General features: G+C 37.1%; 1 long non-coding RNA gene across 2 annotated transcripts; it reads right to left on the minus strand.

Annotated features, from left to right (window-relative positions):
• Window positions 1–329: 329 nt before the first annotated feature.
• On the minus strand, window positions 330–5061 carry LOC141627362 (uncharacterized). Of its 2 annotated transcripts, XR_012536931.1 has the most exons (3): window positions 4792–5053; window positions 3758–4694; window positions 330–1400 (listed from the first exon to the last, which is right to left on the minus strand). It is a non-coding gene; the product is annotated as an uncharacterized LOC141627362 (long non-coding RNA). The 2 variants fall into 2 exon arrangements; XR_012536930.1 differs by having other exon boundaries at window positions 3758–5061.
• Window positions 5062–17903: the final 12842 nt, after the last annotated feature.

Raw genomic sequence — 17903 nt, forward strand, 5'->3', positions numbered from 1 at the left:
CCTTGACTCAAGTGGCGCACGGCCTATTTCATACCCGAAGAAATGAGGGCGTGACAGTAGGCAGCTTAAGCAAACACTTTGCTCAAGTGCAGCCACACCTCCAAACAAAAAAAATCTCTCTCTTGAACTACGTTGGCTTGATCTTGCAAGTTGTCATCTTGGTAGCTTTGCAAGTACGTAGAGAGTTTGAGCAAACACTTTGTTCAAATGCAGCCACACCAAAAAATTACATCCAAATAATTACTCCTGGCCTGCAAGAGTTTAAACTGTGAACGGCTAAATAAACAGTATTATAAGTATTTGTTTGTATAAATAAATATAATGGAATGTAACACGCTGAAAGGGTGTTATTGCACATAAACGATTAAGACAAACAAACATCTTAGGAGCATTTGGTCCATTAGGCTACAAAAAAAAATGGATGAATCAAGGATGAAATCTAGATAATCTAAAAAAAAATCTAAGTGCCTATGGATCAACATCCAGAGAAGCCCGCATCTCTTCCAATTCAACTCTTTGCTCTTGAAGTAAGGCTTCCTCTTCAGGACTCAAAACAGGGATATCGTCAAACTCGGTTAATTCTCTCTCCAACTTCTGAAGATCATCTTGCAATGAGATTAAAGATATATCCCCAGCTTCTAAATTGCTTCGCAATGTCTTTTCCTTCTCTCGTGCTTGCTTGAGTTTAGCTTCGAGATCGTTTATTTCTTCTAGGGTAATAGAAAGTTCCACAGCTTGCTCTCTATGCTTTTCTTGCGCCTTATCATAAAGAGATTTGGTATCCTCAATCTTTTGATGCCACTCCAGCCTTTTGTCCTCTAGCAATGCAGGATGATGACACTTTGTTGTCTGCTTCTCGAGTGCAAGGTAAGCATGGACCGCACCCACATAAGAATCCACTCACGCAGGTAGTGAAGAACAGTCACCTTTGAGTTGTCGAATGCCCTCATAACATACGTTAGCCTTCATTGCCACTTCCCCTACATTAGAGAAACTTGCATTTTTTAATTCTCCCAAGACCTGCAAGCGGATCGCATCTAGTGCTCTGTCAAAAATCCCCTCAAGTGAAGGAGGTGGACGAAATGAGGCTTTGGAGCACGTAGGGAGCGTGGTAGGTTTAAATGGTATTGTTAGAGGCTTAAACGTCTGCCTTCGATCGTCAGGTTTGCAAGGAGGAGACATATGAGTTGAGGCCGGACTATCCACAAAGATCGACTACCATTGGCAAACGAACTATCAGTCTGGCTCCCCTGAGATGCTGGACCAGAAGAGTCTCCTACGGGTATTGATTTATTAAGAATCATAAGCCCCTTCCCTTTTCCAGGCTTCATCTTTGGTGGTCGATGCGGAAGACGATATTCCGGAGCAAGGGAGACTGTCTCCAAGGCACATTCACCTTCCTAAAAAAAAGAGCAAAGCAATCAAGACTACAACGTATATATATGACGGATAAGATAATAGCAGCAAGAATCGTTGCAAGATAGAAAAAAATACCCGATGGAAGGTGATTGTTTGCGTCCGTAGTTCATAATCGTGAGGAGATTGATGTATATATAGGTTGTGGGCTCCCTTAAATCCTACTCAGTGAAAGAGTTTTAGAAAGGTACTATTTTCCTAAACTTTAAAATAGTCGGATAGAGTTTTGGTATCACAAAATAAACCAATTACTCAATTCGTATGTTTATGGGAAAATTAAACAATATGGCAAGTGTGTGCACAAATTTGATCAAAGAAAAGATCACTGTGTGTCACCCGTTGACCCGTGTAGTTACACGCTAGCGGTTGTCGTGAAGAAGAAGTCGCTCAAAATCAAAAAAAATGATAGAGTGACGTCAAAAAAAGAAATGGGTCATCCTTACGACAAGTTTGGGTACCTGTTGACTTTCAAGTCAAATACAAATTCATCCGCCAAGTTAGATAATGACAGGGTGACAAAATAAGAAGAATGGAGCTACCCTCGCGACAAGTTAGGGTGTTCACTATTTATTTCCAAGTCAAGTCAAATCAAGTGGAGCTACCTTTGAGATAAGTTAGGGCGCTCATCATCGACTTCCAAGTCAAAACAAAATGAATTGAGACACCGCCACGTCAAGACACCAGGAGGTCCACGTGACAAGATCCCGAGGGGGCAATTTGTAGGCACGAAAAATTTGTTAATGTGCCGAATAAATAAAATAAATTAATTATTTTGAGTTAATACCAAATTTTAGCTTAATTTAATTAATTTGTCCCGATTAAATGAAATGTGGGTCGATTCGGATTAGAAAAGAAGTTATTCGGATCACTAAACCCAAAAAGAATCAAAAGAATCAAACTTGGGCCAAGGTTGCTAATAAACCCACAAATGGGCCTGTGACCACCAAAGTCCAACAAGGAGAATTGAAACTCTATAAATAGAGCTCTCCTTATTCATTCAAAGGGTTGAAAATTCACAATTGCAAAGGATATACTGAACCAATCGTTGAAATCTTTCGATAATAAAATAAAATCTTCTTTTCCATATTATTTGTTCCTCTTAATTTATTATTGCAGGTTCAATGACGATTTTCGCTCTTCATCTCCATTCTCAAAGGGTCAAATTCAGTAGCAAATTCGAGACCAAGTTGCAACCGACGCGACATCAAAGTCTCTACAACCAGTCTCGAGGGGGCATTTGTAGACACCGAAATTTTATATTTTGGTATCTATTTATTTTATAATATCTTTTGTATTTTAGATATAATTATCAGAAAATAATGTGATAATATCTTAGAATATTCTAGAATATGCCGTCTTGCCCTCCAAGCTACCGCAACTATAAATAGAGGTTGTGTTTAGGGTTAGATGTGGAGCAGATGGATTAAGTCAAATAAATGACCCCGCCTTCCTACTACCAAATTGTAGCTAAGATGGAATAAGTCACAAAACAACTCATCATCTCCCTACGAGATTAAGTCGATAAGACCCTCGTAGCAACTATCAAACCCTAGCCTTTAGAATGAAATCAAGAGATCTCCGAAAGTTGTAACCCTCAATCTTTCGATAATAAAATAAAATCTTGTTTTCCATATTATTTATTCCTCTTAATTTATTATTGCAGGTTCAATTTGTTATGGTTAACAGTAAGGCATGTAACTATGAAATTAAGTTGAAAGCATGTTTGAGGGAAGGCGTCAAACATATGATTTGTATCAAAATAAGAAGCTTTATTGTATGACACAACGCAAATTGTTGGCTCAAGATGGGATGAAACGAAAAGGGAAAAAAAACTCAGATGGCATTTGGACTTAAATTAGAACATTTGAGTTCCAAACTTTAAAGGAAGAGTTTCAAAAGAATTAGAAAACAAAAATCACTCAAAGCAAAAACAGAGCATACGAATTATAAGACAATGAAAAAGAAAGTCTGATCTCAATCCTGAATCTAAAATATAACATGAAACACAGAAAAATTCAGTTACTATTTAAAAAGTTTTAGGTCGTATATGGTTTTCATTGTTCACGAATGTGTATCACAGTGAGGCCCGGCAATTTAGGACACATTCATATTATGCACGAATGTGTAGTAAGAGTGTCCTCTACATCTTATTGTAAACAAACTCAAACCCCAATCTTATTTTACTCCAAATTCATCTCTCTCTAAAATAATATACTCTGTAGCTATATTTGTTTAAGAAAGAGCAAACAGGAAAGAAGGCAATTTAGTCATTTAAATGAGCTTGCACTTTTCAAATGTATCTACCTACAATGAATATTCAATCATAGAAGGACTCACTTACCTGTCCGTCGATGAGGATTTTTCTTTGGTACTTTTGTGAGCTACGGGCAGCAGTCTGAGGGAATGATTTTTCCATCACACGAATTTTATAGTCCATCTTTTGGTTTTCGAAGTGATGTTGCTGACATATTTCAGCTCAGCTGCCATTCTCTACAGATTATAATGCAAAGTTGCTACATTGTATGAAGTATAAACATAATACAAGGGAAATAGTGATAATTCTTTGTTAAGATCAATAGAGATGTGCCTCATCTGCTACCCTTTTGTGTATATATATGTTGATCATCTATTATTTGGACAATTTTGCTTGTTTGTTTGGCTGGTAGTTGTCAGGTGCTAAATGAAGCACATTATAAGCATGCTCTCCATGGCCAAGTTATAGTGAGACAAAGTTTACGTATCTGGAGTAATTGGCTTGTGTATCTGGAGTTATATTTTATGTATCCACCCCACAATCATAATTACCACCACCTACCAGCTGTCACCGCCGGCAAAAGAACCCATGTCGTGGACTTCTCCGACCACGGACACACCGGAACGCCACCAGACCGACCCATATACCCGACGGCCATCACATTGACGACGCCACACCACCACTAAAACTCTAAAACCGACTATCCAGGCCGGCGAAATCATCGGCCACTCAAACTCCCTGACGGTGCAGCACCTTGAGCACGACCACCACTGTCTTAACACCTACCAACACCAACATTTCCAACTAATAGCAATCCATCACCTTCCCAATCAATCGACCCCAAACCCGCCAACACCTCACCCAGTGACCCAGATCCACCATTGAATAGAGCTCGCCGACGTGTGTGACTCTTTACTCTATCATTTTCCTCGATATACCCTTAATTAACCACGAGCGCCGTATCAATCAGAGCCATAACCACCTTGGATCTACTCCTTTTTATAAAACTCTCTCTTCAATAAATCTACGGAAAAAAGTAGATTTTTGAAAAAAATAACCACATTAATGACCATGTCGGAATATTTCAAGTAAAATTGAGTCGATTATCGAGGAAAACTAACCATGCTGGTGGTGAGGTAGGATGAAATGAAGAGGAGAAAGAAAGAGCGAAAAAGGACTGAGAGTACCACCGTCGACGGTGGTCGGGTAGTACGCCGTCGAGGTTGATGTCGGAACTCCAACGGTGATACTGTGTTGTTGGTGGTCTAATGGATACGGGTGAAGGAGGAAGTAAAATAAGATTGGGGTTTGAGTTTGAGGGATAACATATCACGTGTGGGTAGTTTATTAATTTAATTCTAGCCTTTAATCAATTTGATCTAAGGGGTGAGAATAAGTTCGTAAGTTCACACCGAACTATTGGTTCGTACATGATCCTGTTTCTATATATATATATATATATATATATATATATAGGGGCGGGGTCAGGTACGAACTAAAGTTCCATACGAACTGTTCTAGAGGCCGTCAGATTACATTGCATTGTTCTTTTAAATCCTAGCCACACACCACGCATTAAACTTCCATCTCTCTCCTTATACACCAAACTCCCTCCAACCACACCACGACCACCACTTCCATTACCGCCAGAGCGCCGACGTAGCTATCACCGGCGTAACTCCGAGAACATCATCGCCGGCGCCATTCTAATCCATCTCTTCTTTTCCTTCCTGCATAGTCCTCGCCATCGTCCATATCGAGATAGTCAAAGGTAAAGATGTTGGTGGTTTTGTTGAGGCGGTCCGATCGATTTAATGGTGGAAAGGGAGGGTGATAAAGGTTTGTGACGGATGAAGCTTCGGTTGTCATCGTTCGATTAAGGATTTGATGTTCGGTAGATTTAATGGTGGTTTTTTTCCCCTTAAACGTCGCTCATCCCTGCTCTAGCCACTACGACCGCCGTACCCTTTCACCGGCCAGCCACTGAACTTATTCTTTGCTTCCTTTCGCCGACAAAAGAAACCATAAGTGTTGATTCATTTTGTGTAGATCGAATTTTGAATAAATAAACCATAGTGACCACGATTAATTCCGGTGAGTAGTCGACGTTGATGGCGTGGGCGGGAGTGCGTCATCACCGGTTGAGAACTGAAATTGTGTCGCCGCCGTAGTATAAGAAGGCAAGGTTGACACGAGATATGAAAGTGATTAGAGGTGGGGACGTGGGAGCTGCGTTAGTGATGCTCTGGCGAGTTTCAGTGGTCTTGCCGGCAGAGCTGGATGTCGGAGATGTCGCTAGCATTGGTCTGAGTGACTGCCGACGGTGGTTGATGGTGGTTGGGGCATTTATGGTTGAGGGTGGGGTTAGTGGTCGTTGTTGGGGCGTTGTTAGTGTGGTGATGCCACAGGTAGTAGGCTACTAGCTAGAATTATTTATCTACTGTGCATCGTAAGTGTATCCATCCAACATGGTGTTGGCGTGTTGCCGTTTTGTATCTACCTGAGAAGCGCTAATTTTTCATCAAAATAAATCATGTTATACTATGAAAACCTGAATCCATTTTTGAAATAATGGTCAAAAATAAAATATTTGTCGTTTTGGGTCGGTTTTGAAAATATTTGTCAAAATGGTGTCCACGTAGGCTCGGGATTTCTGGACCTAAAACACGCCACTACCAATGGCGTGTTTATAATGAGTACGGAAAGAAACTTCATTAAAAAATGGACTAAAACAAACACGCCATTGGAATGGCGGGTTTCGAGGAGAAAACACGCCACCCCTAATGGCGTGTCTTATGTAATTTTTTTTTTTTTTTTTTTTTTTTTTTTTTTTTAAAAGTTCAGTCAGTTGGGGAAAAAAATTATTGTAAAGACACGCCACTACTAATGGCGTGTTTCCTTCAGAAAACACGCCATTAGTAGTGGCGTGTTTCAGGTCTAGAAATCCCGAGCCTACGTGAACACTATTTTGACAAATATTTTCAAAACCGACCCAAAACGACAAATATTTTATTTTTGACCATTATTTCAAAAATGGACTCTGAAAACCTGTTATAATCCTTAGTTGCTAAAATGAGGTAACAAGCAAGCATTAAATATATTTAATAACTAGTTGGAAAGCCCGTGCGATGCACGGGGCTCCTATTAGGATTATCTGTAAAAATATATATTCTTAAGTTAACCAAAAAAAGTCTAACTATGTTGAATCATGGATGAAAAAAACTTCATGGTTGGTATAGTTGATTGAAGAATTATTAGTGCTTTTACCGTAAAAATTTGACATTTAATAGTACTTATAACCTAAGTAGCACGGACACTTCTCTTAATTAGTTTTCCCGTGTCCGACACCGTGTCGGACACTGACACTCCTCGGACACACGCCAAAACGTTATAATCATGGACAAGTTTTACCTTTCCTTATTTAAATTTAATATCAAATATTTTAATAAAAATAAAACCGAATGTTTATACTATAAAATATATATTTTATTGAATTTATATAACGTGTCCCGTGTCCTAAATTTCATGGGATGCCGTGTCACGTGTCCGTGTCGTGTCCGTGTCCATGTCCGTGTCCGTTTTGATGCTACCTAGCTTATAAGATCAAGTGATTTGTTCATAATATGTACTTTGCTTTTTCATTATTGTTGCAAACACAAATTGGTTTTTAATTCAATAAAAAACGCTTTCTTTGTTAATAGGTGCAGCTCACCAAAATGAATCCTTAATAACGGAGACAGACTTTTATGAGTCTTGTAAATTATTTTAACCTACAACAACTACGTAAAACTGAATGCTGTTACGTAAAACAACAATTATCATAATTATATTTATTCTGAACAAATAGCTATTTATCTTATTAATCAAGTTTATAAAATTAAAAATGGAACATGAGATTAACTCCTAACAATAGGTTCAAAAGTAAGTAAACATGGCTAAAAAAAAATATCAAAAAGAAATTAATTTGATATTATAGAGGTCAAGAGATCATGAAATTAAAAATCTCATATTTAGGCTCTGTTTCGAAAAAAATAAGCTTAAATTTATCTAATCAAAATTTCATTTATTTTTTTTGTTGTAAGTTTTTGGTGGATAAATTATTTACCAAAATAAGCGAAGCATATGAGAAATAAGCTACCTGTTTTTTTTAATACTTCAATTTATAATATCAAATATGGAATACTTACAATGTCTTTTTATGCCATATTATATATATAAAAGAAAAAAGCTTTCTTTCGGTTAGTTTAAAAAGTAATTTTTATTTAATCGGTGAACTGATCGGTTCGGTTCCGAATTTTCAGTTATCTTTTAAGCTTGTTTTTTAGGTTTCAGTTAATTTTTATAATGAAATATAAGATATAGTATATGAATAATGTGTATGACCTTAATATACCATATAATTAGTTACATAGTGTATTTTGAGTATGTAGCACCTACTATTTCGTAATGGTTAAATTACTTGGATATATGCTGGCGGTTTATATGAAATTTTGTAGCAGAAGAAATTAGGTGATACTACTAATGCGTGAGTCTACAATCGATCATCAATTCATCATATGAATAACACTATGAATTGTTCCATTGTTACACAAAAGCTTTGAGTTGTTTACACCCCCAAATTCTACTTCAGGTTTTCTCCGTTTCATTCCTCCATCTAATGGTCTCCACATTCTTATAGAAAGTAAATTAGTTAAACAAAAATAGTAACATATATAGATTAGTGAAATGTTTTATGTATTGATATACCTTGAATGTACACGGAGGCATTTATGTTTATGATTTCTATACACAGACCACAATGATTATTTAGTGATTACATTTTGATGAAATCGTAATTTATACTTCGTGTAATTACGTAAGATTACACTACATCATCTTAACATAACACTTTAATAAATAAATTCATCTTTTATCCGCCAGCTTCTTGAATTTTGATGCGAGAATACAAACTAAAATGTATGAGATCATAAGTTGGGGAAAATAAATACGATAACTTGAACTATTATGAATTTATATTATCTATTTGATAATTTTAATCTAATTATATTAGAATAATTTTATTAAAATATACTTGATCTACTTATATTAGGATAATTTTATTAAAATTTGTTTTAAATACTAAGAAATATACTTTTATTAGGATAATTTTATTTATTTAACTTTTTTCGAAATCTACTTTTGTTAGGATTTCTAAAAAAGTTGGACTCTCTAATATCGCTCGAAAAGTTTCTGCTTTATATATATGTATTGATTAAAAAGAGTATCTAGCTATCAAAAGTTAAGTATTTAGCAACTTAAAGAATATATCTAGTTAACTAGAATTATGTACCTAGCAACTTAAAGAAGATGTATCTAACTAGTGATAGATTTGTAACTAGCAAATTAAAGAAGTGTATCTAGCTAACTATAGGTATGTATCTAACAAGTTAGATGAGTGTATCTAGCTAAGTAGTTAGCTATATCTATGTATCTAGCATCTAGGAAATATTAGCGTTGCTTTACAAACACATATGAAACACATTAAAATGTTTGTATCCACATAGAAAATAATTATACAGATTAATATTTTACGAAATTTATTTTCGCAGTACGATTTTTACTCATTACAGTACTTTTTACACCAAACTTTCCATTTGTCTACCCTTACTAAACAAACATCAAACCTAATTCTCTCAATTTTCTCTCTACCCTCCGTTGAAGCCTTAACCTTCTTTAAACCCCATAAAAATTTCAATTATGAACGATTATTCGAACGAAGAGCAAATATTAAATCCATTAATCTTATAATAATAACATAAAGTCTCTTAAGCGACCGTCTCTCACTACATTAAATTGAGTTCTTATTACTTATTCTCTTTTAATTAAGATTTATGCCTAAATTAAATGAGGGCTAATTAGTGTGGTATGGTGAGGTTTGTTGGTGGTGGTTTATGGAAAAGCGGCGCTGGTGTAATTTGACGGTGATACCAGCGTAGTACATAGTCTGGTTGTGTTTTATTTTTCAATGTACTATTGTACTGCACGTAATAATTTGTTTGATTTTCTATTTTTTTTTACTCAAAGCTTTCTCAACCAAAAATACACATAGCTTCTCAATTCCCATCTTCAATAGGGATAAGATATGATATTCATGTTAGTACAATTGGCCATGAGTTCACTGCTTTATTAATGAAACCAATGACATCAACAGAAGACTAGACCAAAAATGTAATGCATCAATATGTTTTTAATGTGGAAAAAATTTGTCGATTCAATACCCACGGGGCTACAACCTAGCTGGCCGATTCAATTTACCCTTAAAATTATCCCGTCTCCCAATCTTGACGACAACCGTCTAGATAGTGGCTTTGTGAAATTAGAGGGGAATGAATGTTTGAAATTAGAGAGAATAGATTAGGGTGAGAGATTAGAGAGATAAATTGGGGAGAAAATAAAAGGGGTATAATTGTCAATAGTGTACTGTGATGAGTGAAATGTGTACTGCGAAAATCAGCACCCATATTTTATGGCAAGCTAGATACACTCACTTACCTTGCTAGATACACTCCTTTACCTTGTTAGATACACATCTCCGCCAAGTCAGATACACTTCTTTAGATTGCTAGATACATGTCTTTACCTTACTAGATACCCTCATTTACCTTGTTAGATACACATCTCCGCCAAGTCAGATACACTTCTTTAGATTGCTAGATACATGTCTGTGCCTTGCTAGATACACTCATTTACCTTGTTAGATACACATCTCCGCCAAGTCAGATACATTTCTTTAGATTGCTAGATACATGTTTTTACCTTGCTAGATACACTCCTTTACCTTGTTAGATACACATATTTTACAAGGTAGATACACTTTTTAAAGTTACTAAATACACTTTTTAAAGTTACTAAATACATATTTTTAACCAGCTAAATACACTTTTTTGAGTTGTTAGATATCTTTTCTCACATTTATCTTATTTAACTTGTTTTATATTTAAGACGGAAATATATCACATATCCACCAATGCAGAATAAAATGAGTATCCTTCGATCGAATAATAGAATATGGTACACAAAGAAGTAGAAGAAAGAGATGGTTATGATGATTAAACAAAGGGCAAGGGATTGAGATACCATTGCATACACTCTAGTCACAAAAGACACATTTAATGGGTCTGCATTTTTAGAAAAAATATCAATTATGTGAACTTCAGAAAGTACAACCAGTTCATCTGCACTTTTCTTTCTTTGTCACCCGTACTTCTTTAACATTAATTCTCATCACCACTTTTTGTACTTGCTTTGCTAATACGGTAAACTTCTTCATAAACAACGTTCATTTTCTTGTTTTACCGATTAGCCATTGTCCATGCTTGTAATCTTTGACTGTTTACAAATCACAACATATTACTTTAACGCAAGTTACACATATATCAGTTACATACTTTACTTAGCTCATGAAGTAAATTATCTGAGACAATCCAACTCCTGCAACTACAACTAGTCGAAGCCAAGGCAAACCAACTCGTAAAGTCCTCAGTCATCTATGTATCCTTAGGAAAAGTAGACTTCATCAACTTCCTGTTTCAAAACAAGTCTGTCCCGGGTTTTAACAATGCTTCACAAGCATTTGGGCAGTTGCTGGCTAATGAGATGACGAATACTGTCCGAAATTTGTACTACCGCAGGGGGAAGAAAGGTGGTGGTTATGGGTGTTTTGCAGAGATGCAACATGATAGCAATCAGATGCAGGATACATGAAAATTATGAGAACCCATGTTCTCAAATGCAGAAATAATAACAATATTATATCGATTAAAACCCAATTTGCTCAAATTGATGGTAGAATGAATAAAATTAGGTTATGAAATTGAGATGAAAGAGGGATAAACAAGGTTTATAAATATGGATTGAATACAAAGATTAGATCGAAGGATAGCATTTACTAATAGAGGATTTGGGGATGAACAAGGGAGTTCTTCAAATACTCAGCAACCGTCGCTCATTATATCACATACCCACCAATCCACCATCCCCTTTCGTGACAACCGGCGAACAAACCCATTATCTAGTACAGAAATGGCCGATAATCTAATGGCTCACCTGTACAAATTGATTTTCGATTGGATACATGTGGTGTGCCGATCTGGTCGTAAGAGGTGTGGTGGCATCGACGAGTTCGCTGAAAACTTTGGTCGCCGACGCTCGCAACATCTGAGGACAGTGAGGATGCAAGTAGATTGGAAGATAGGTGGTCGCAGTGAGGTTGTCGGCGTTTTCTGGCTCTGATTTGTGGTCCGACGTCGACGATAAGAGGTCTGTGTGTAGAGGTCACAGGGAAAGGTTGGGAATAATTAATGTCAGGGAGTCTATAGAATAAAGGTGAGGGGAGAGAATGTCAGCGCGTGTGTTTGTGTAATTCTGTTTCGGTGTTTAAATCGGTTAAATGGTTCGCATCGAACTTTAAGTTCGCACGAGATCCTATTTCTATATATATATATATATATATATATATATATATATATATATATAGAATTAAGATCACATGAGTCCACCCTATCTTTTTGAGTCCGTGAGTCCATGATATAATATCACACGTTATATTAAATAATATCACAGCTTACAGTATCACACGTTATATTAAACAATATCACAACTGGAAAAAAAAACTTTTTGAAAAAAAAAATTGAAAACAAAAATCGTGATATTGTTTTTTAATACAATATCACACGTAATGCTAAACAATATCACACGTTGTACTAAACAATATCACAGTTTTCATGAAAAATTTTTTTTTAAAAGTTTCAAAAAAAATAAAAATTCGAAAAAAAAAATTTTGAAAAAAAATTTCTTGATAGATATTGTTTTGTAATACAATATCACACGTTATGCTAAACAATATCACAGCTTACACGAAAAAAAAAATTGTTAAAAAAAAATTTCGAAAAAAAAAATTGTGAAAAAAAAATTCCGAAAAAAAAAAATCGAAAAAAAAATTGAAAAAAAAAATCGAAAAAAAAAAATTTCCAAAAAAAGTTTTTATTTTGAAAAAAAAAATAATTTTGAAAAAAAAAATCGTGATATTGTTTTGTATAGTGCGTGATATTGTTTTATGGACTCATGGACTCAAATATTTAGGTGGACTCACCGGATCCCACCTCTATATATTATATATATATATATATATATATATATATATATATATATATATATATAGGGTCGGGGTCAGGTGCGAACTAAAGTACGGTGTGAACCGTATGAACTACCTAGATACACATGGTATTACTACTGGACACACATGGTATTACTACAAGATACAAATGTATCTAGCAGGAATACCAAATGTATCTAGTATTAATAGAAAGTGTATCTAGGATGGTATTTTGATTATCCACTGCCGCCACGATCACCACTGCTGCCGCCACCACCACCAACGCCACCACCGTCACTGGACCCACCGCTGCCACCGTCACCGGGCCCTAACTCCACCACACACAAGCAGAACTCGACCACAAGCACCGTCGCACCCAACTATGACAGCCACCACCACTGCCTTGACCACCACCACACGGCGCCACCGGAGCTACACACTTGTGACACTCCCATGAATAATATCACCTCCACGCGCCACACTCTTCAACCAAACTTCTTGGGATCCACGGCGCACCACCCTCCCTTCAATTCCCGACCTCAAAAACCGATATTATTTCCAACCATATTCAAGATCCATGTTTCTTTACAGAAATTCGAAATCTAAAAACTAGATCTACAACAAACGAAGAACAAATTAAAAAAATTAAAACCTTGACAAAGTTGTCGGGATTCGGTGGCCGGAGCAATAGCCAGAGGTTTTAATTTTTTAAAGTTTGTCGGGATGTGATGGCCGGAGCAATAGCCACAAGATCTGGCAAGTGGTTGGTTCATGCCGGCGATGTGGTGGCTGCGAGGGGTTGCTCGTCCATGGCGTCAGAAAATGAAGAGGTTGGGACGAGAGAGGAACGTCGCATGCGTGGCTTGTCGGAGATCTGGAATATGAACGGTGGCCGGACCTCCTTCTCCGGCGAGAGTTTACTGCGGGGAAGGGGAGGATATTAGTAGAGGAGGGTAGTTTAATGCTAGGTGTTGGATTGGGAAAGATGAGTTTGCGTTGAGAAATGAAACGTGGACTGTCAATTAGGGGGGTGTTTTAAGTTAGTTCGTACAGTTCGCACCGAACTATAGGTTATACGAGATCCTATTTCTATATATATATATATATATATATATATATATATATATATATATATATATATATATATATATATATATATATATATATATATATATACACATATATATATAGAGGTGGGATCCGGTGAGAACGACCACTCGGTGAGAACGGTGAGAACGAACTAACTACATACACTTAATTTACAGGTCACGTGTAATTTTCATTTAATCTCAAAATCAAAACGCAATTACTAACACAACAAACACATCCCAAATCAAATGCTTCTCATCCTCGTCCACCACGAACAGCGAACACCACCACCAGACGATGTCGACGGACACCACCAGACGCCGGCGACCTGTCCTGTTCCTGTCTCTTTATCGATTGGAACGTTCTGTGTCGCTGCTGTGAAGGTAATCGTCGCACTGCCGTTGTTCTCACTGTCGCTCTGCCGCCGTTCTCACCGTCGATCCGCCGAGACTACCACCGTGGTTGTCGATTCATTTATGTTCATCTGCGTTGGTTGGTTGCGATCTCTTTTCTCTTCACTTATTCTTCCCCTTCTTTCATCCCTTACCCACGGCTCTGCCCTTCACCGAGTGTCATCAGACCTCAATCGTTGCTGCCAAATACTCGTTCCATCTCCCAGCAATGCCTCAATTGACGTCTTGGGTTGAGTTGCTATTGTTGTTGGTAGTATGCGATTTCAGGCGAGGGAAAGAGTTGGAGATGCAACATTGGGAGACTAGATTGATGTATCTCATATCAATTTTAATGTACCTAGTGATTGATTTTGAGTATCTATGTTAGATACATTAAATTAGTAGTTAGATACATCAAAAAATAGTGTAGGTACACTGAAATTAGTGTAGGTACAATCCAAATATGGGATTCGTAAATCAGGAATTGTGGTTGTTGGTGATGCTCAATGGCCTCGCTGGAGTTGCGTCGGCATTATGGTTGTTCGGTGGTGTCTGGCCGTCTTACTCGTTGTGGTCATCGGCGTCAGCAATCGAATGAAGGCGAAATCAAATTTGGGATTTGCAAATTGGGATTAATCAAGCTCTGCCATAATTACGAATATTAGTGGTTGTGAGAATCGCATATCTAGTTGTGTTTGCGTAGGAGGTGCGGCGGCGAAATTTCCAGGCGTCGTCGTGGTCAAGCAAACTCGCCGGAACCGTCTGAGTGGTTGTGTGAGTGGTGGTCATGGAGGCGATTTATGTGGAGACCGGTGGTGATAATTGTGTGGGGTGTTGCTGGTGATGTCGACTCTGATGTCGATGGCGGTGGTGGCTGACAGTGATATCTATGGCAGTGGCGGTTGCGGGCTGTGGTTGCGGGCAGTGGCCGACTGTGATTTGTAGTTGTAGATCGTGTTTGTTGTGTGGGTTTTAATTTGACTTCAGATAGTATTTGTTGTTAAAGTTTTAGTAATTGGTGTGGGTAGACATTCGTTCTCACCGTTCTCACTGAATGATCGTTCTCACCGGATCCTAAATCTATATATATATACATATATATACATATATATATATATATATATATATACACATATATATATACACATATATATATATACACATATATATATACACATATATATATATATACATATATATACATATATATACATATATATATATATATATATATATATATATATATATATATATATAGAGAGAGAGAGAGAGAGAGAGAGAGAGAGAGAGAGAGAGAGAGAGAGAGAGAGAGAGAGAGAGAGAGAGAGAGAGAGAGGCGGGATCTCGTGAGTTTGGTTCTTACGGTGAGTTGTGAGTTTAGAAAATCTGGGCCATTAGATTAGGAAAAATACACGGCTTAGATTAACTCAAAAAACAAATAAAAACTCAGCTATAAAACATTGGCACAGTCGTACTTCCTCCATTGTTTTCTCAAATCTCCGTATCACACTGAAAATGGCGTCACATCTCCAAACTTCCTCAAAGGTCCCCAAAACCTCATTTGTGGTCGCCTGAGGTGTTCCGGCAATATCATTAGACGGAAAATTGGATTGTTTAATTCTTTAGTCAATGCTCGTTCTCACAGTGGCACTTTATGCGGCTTCCGTCCCTCGTCGACCTCCGATGGCTCTCACGCCAAAGATTTCGCCGGAAAATCGAGTATTAATGAAGAATAATCGAGATTTGGAGTTTGATTGATGAAGAATAATCGAGATCGATAGGCAATTGTTTCTACCAGGCGGTTTCTAATTAAAAAAGACGTTGACGCTGATGAAAGATGATGAAGATGATTATGGAATATTATGATGATAATAGATGATGGCGTTGAAAGATCAAAAAATTGTCAAATACAAGAGAATTAACATCAAAACAAATCATAAGATGACTCGATCTATAAAACGAGCTCAAAATAGTCCTGTACGAAACATGAAAAATAGTCCGCTTTTGAATTAGGAACTAAGTAATTGTAGGGTGTTAAGTTAATTGTTAAGTAATCGGTGGAAATTAAAGTAATCAATTTCCGAATATTAATTCTATGTACTGATTAATCATCCAAAAAGTTAGGGGAACATGAGTATGTATCAAATAATGAAGAATCCAAGCATAAGAACACAATTTCTAACCAATTTAATGCATAATTTCTACCCGGATTTTGAAGAACCCTAATTTCCAAACTAGCAAATTAGGCATGAATTTCAACAATTAAGGGGCTAGAAAGCAAGGAAATAGTAATTGTATACTAGCAATGGAAGATTTAATACAATTAACTCAAGTTATAAGCAAGGAATTTCAGAATTTTCGAGACAAATTAGGCAAATTTCGGGACATACCTGAGCAAGAATAACAATGAATCGCGAAAATAAGCACAAGAGAGTGATGCAAACAAGTAATAAGCAATTAAACACAAGTTTTAAGTGAGATTTGATTATGAATGATGATGATTGAAGAGAGAAAGAGCAATAGAGGAGGAAGAATGTAGGAAAAAGTGACGAAACTAATAAGGGGATTGAAAGAAGTAATAACAATAAATCATAAAACCGGCTTGAAAATTGTCGCGGAACCGGGTTTATTTTGGATCCTAGATCGAGTCGCGCCTGGCTCGAACGAGGAACCAAATTCCTGACTACCCAACTTTCGTTTTAAACTTTTTGAATTACTGCATAGGTGCCTCGATCGAGTTGCTCCTGGCTCGATCGAGCTGGCTGGATCCTCGATCGAGTCGCATGTGGCTCGATTGAGGAAGTTGGGGTTGGCTTCCTTTTTTCGTCATTTGTTGCTCATAGCTTCAAATTCCGTCAAAATCCCTGCAAATAATACTTGAAAGCACATCAAGTACCCTCTCCTCATCTCTCAAAGTTCAAGGAAACATAAAAGCAATAACAAAAACTTAAATTTAAAATCCTAATTACAAACTAATAATTTACAAAATCCGAGCTGCTTTTCAGTAGCGCTGGTTTTTGCGGTCCCGCACGACCGTAATTCTTCATCAGCAAGAAGAATCAATGGGGAAGAGGTCAAGGGCCTCTATTACCCCAACATAAGCACCTTCATAGTAAGTTTTCAAGCGTTGCCCATTCACTTTGAAGGTCTTTCCTGTGTCAGAATGTAGTGTAACTGACCCAAATTTGTTCACATCAGTAATAGTGAACGGTCCAGACCATCTACTCTTCAATTTACCTGGAAACAAATGCAAGCGAGAGTTAAATAAGAGAACTTTCTCACCAACATGAAATTCCCTTTGCAAGATATGCTTGTCATGCCACTTCTTCGTTCGCTCCTTGTATTCTTGAGCACTATCGTAGGCATGCAGTCGAAATTCATCAAGCTCATTCAACTGCATCAGTCGTTTCTCACCCGCCAGTGAGGGATCCATATTCAGCTCTTTTATGGCCCACATAGCCTTTTACTCAAGCTCCACAGGTAAATGACAGGACTTGCCATAGACGAGACGGTAAGGTGAGGTTCCAATCGGCGTTTTGAAGGCAGTACGGTAAGCCCACAAAGTATCATCGAGCTTCCGACTCCAATCCTTTCTGTTCTTGCTTACTACCTTTTCCAA

Source organism: Silene latifolia, chromosome Y (assembly GCF_048544455.1).
Source record: "Silene latifolia isolate original U9 population chromosome Y, ASM4854445v1, whole genome shotgun sequence".
In the NCBI taxonomy this organism is placed as follows: Eukaryota; Viridiplantae; Streptophyta; class Magnoliopsida; order Caryophyllales; family Caryophyllaceae; genus Silene; species Silene latifolia.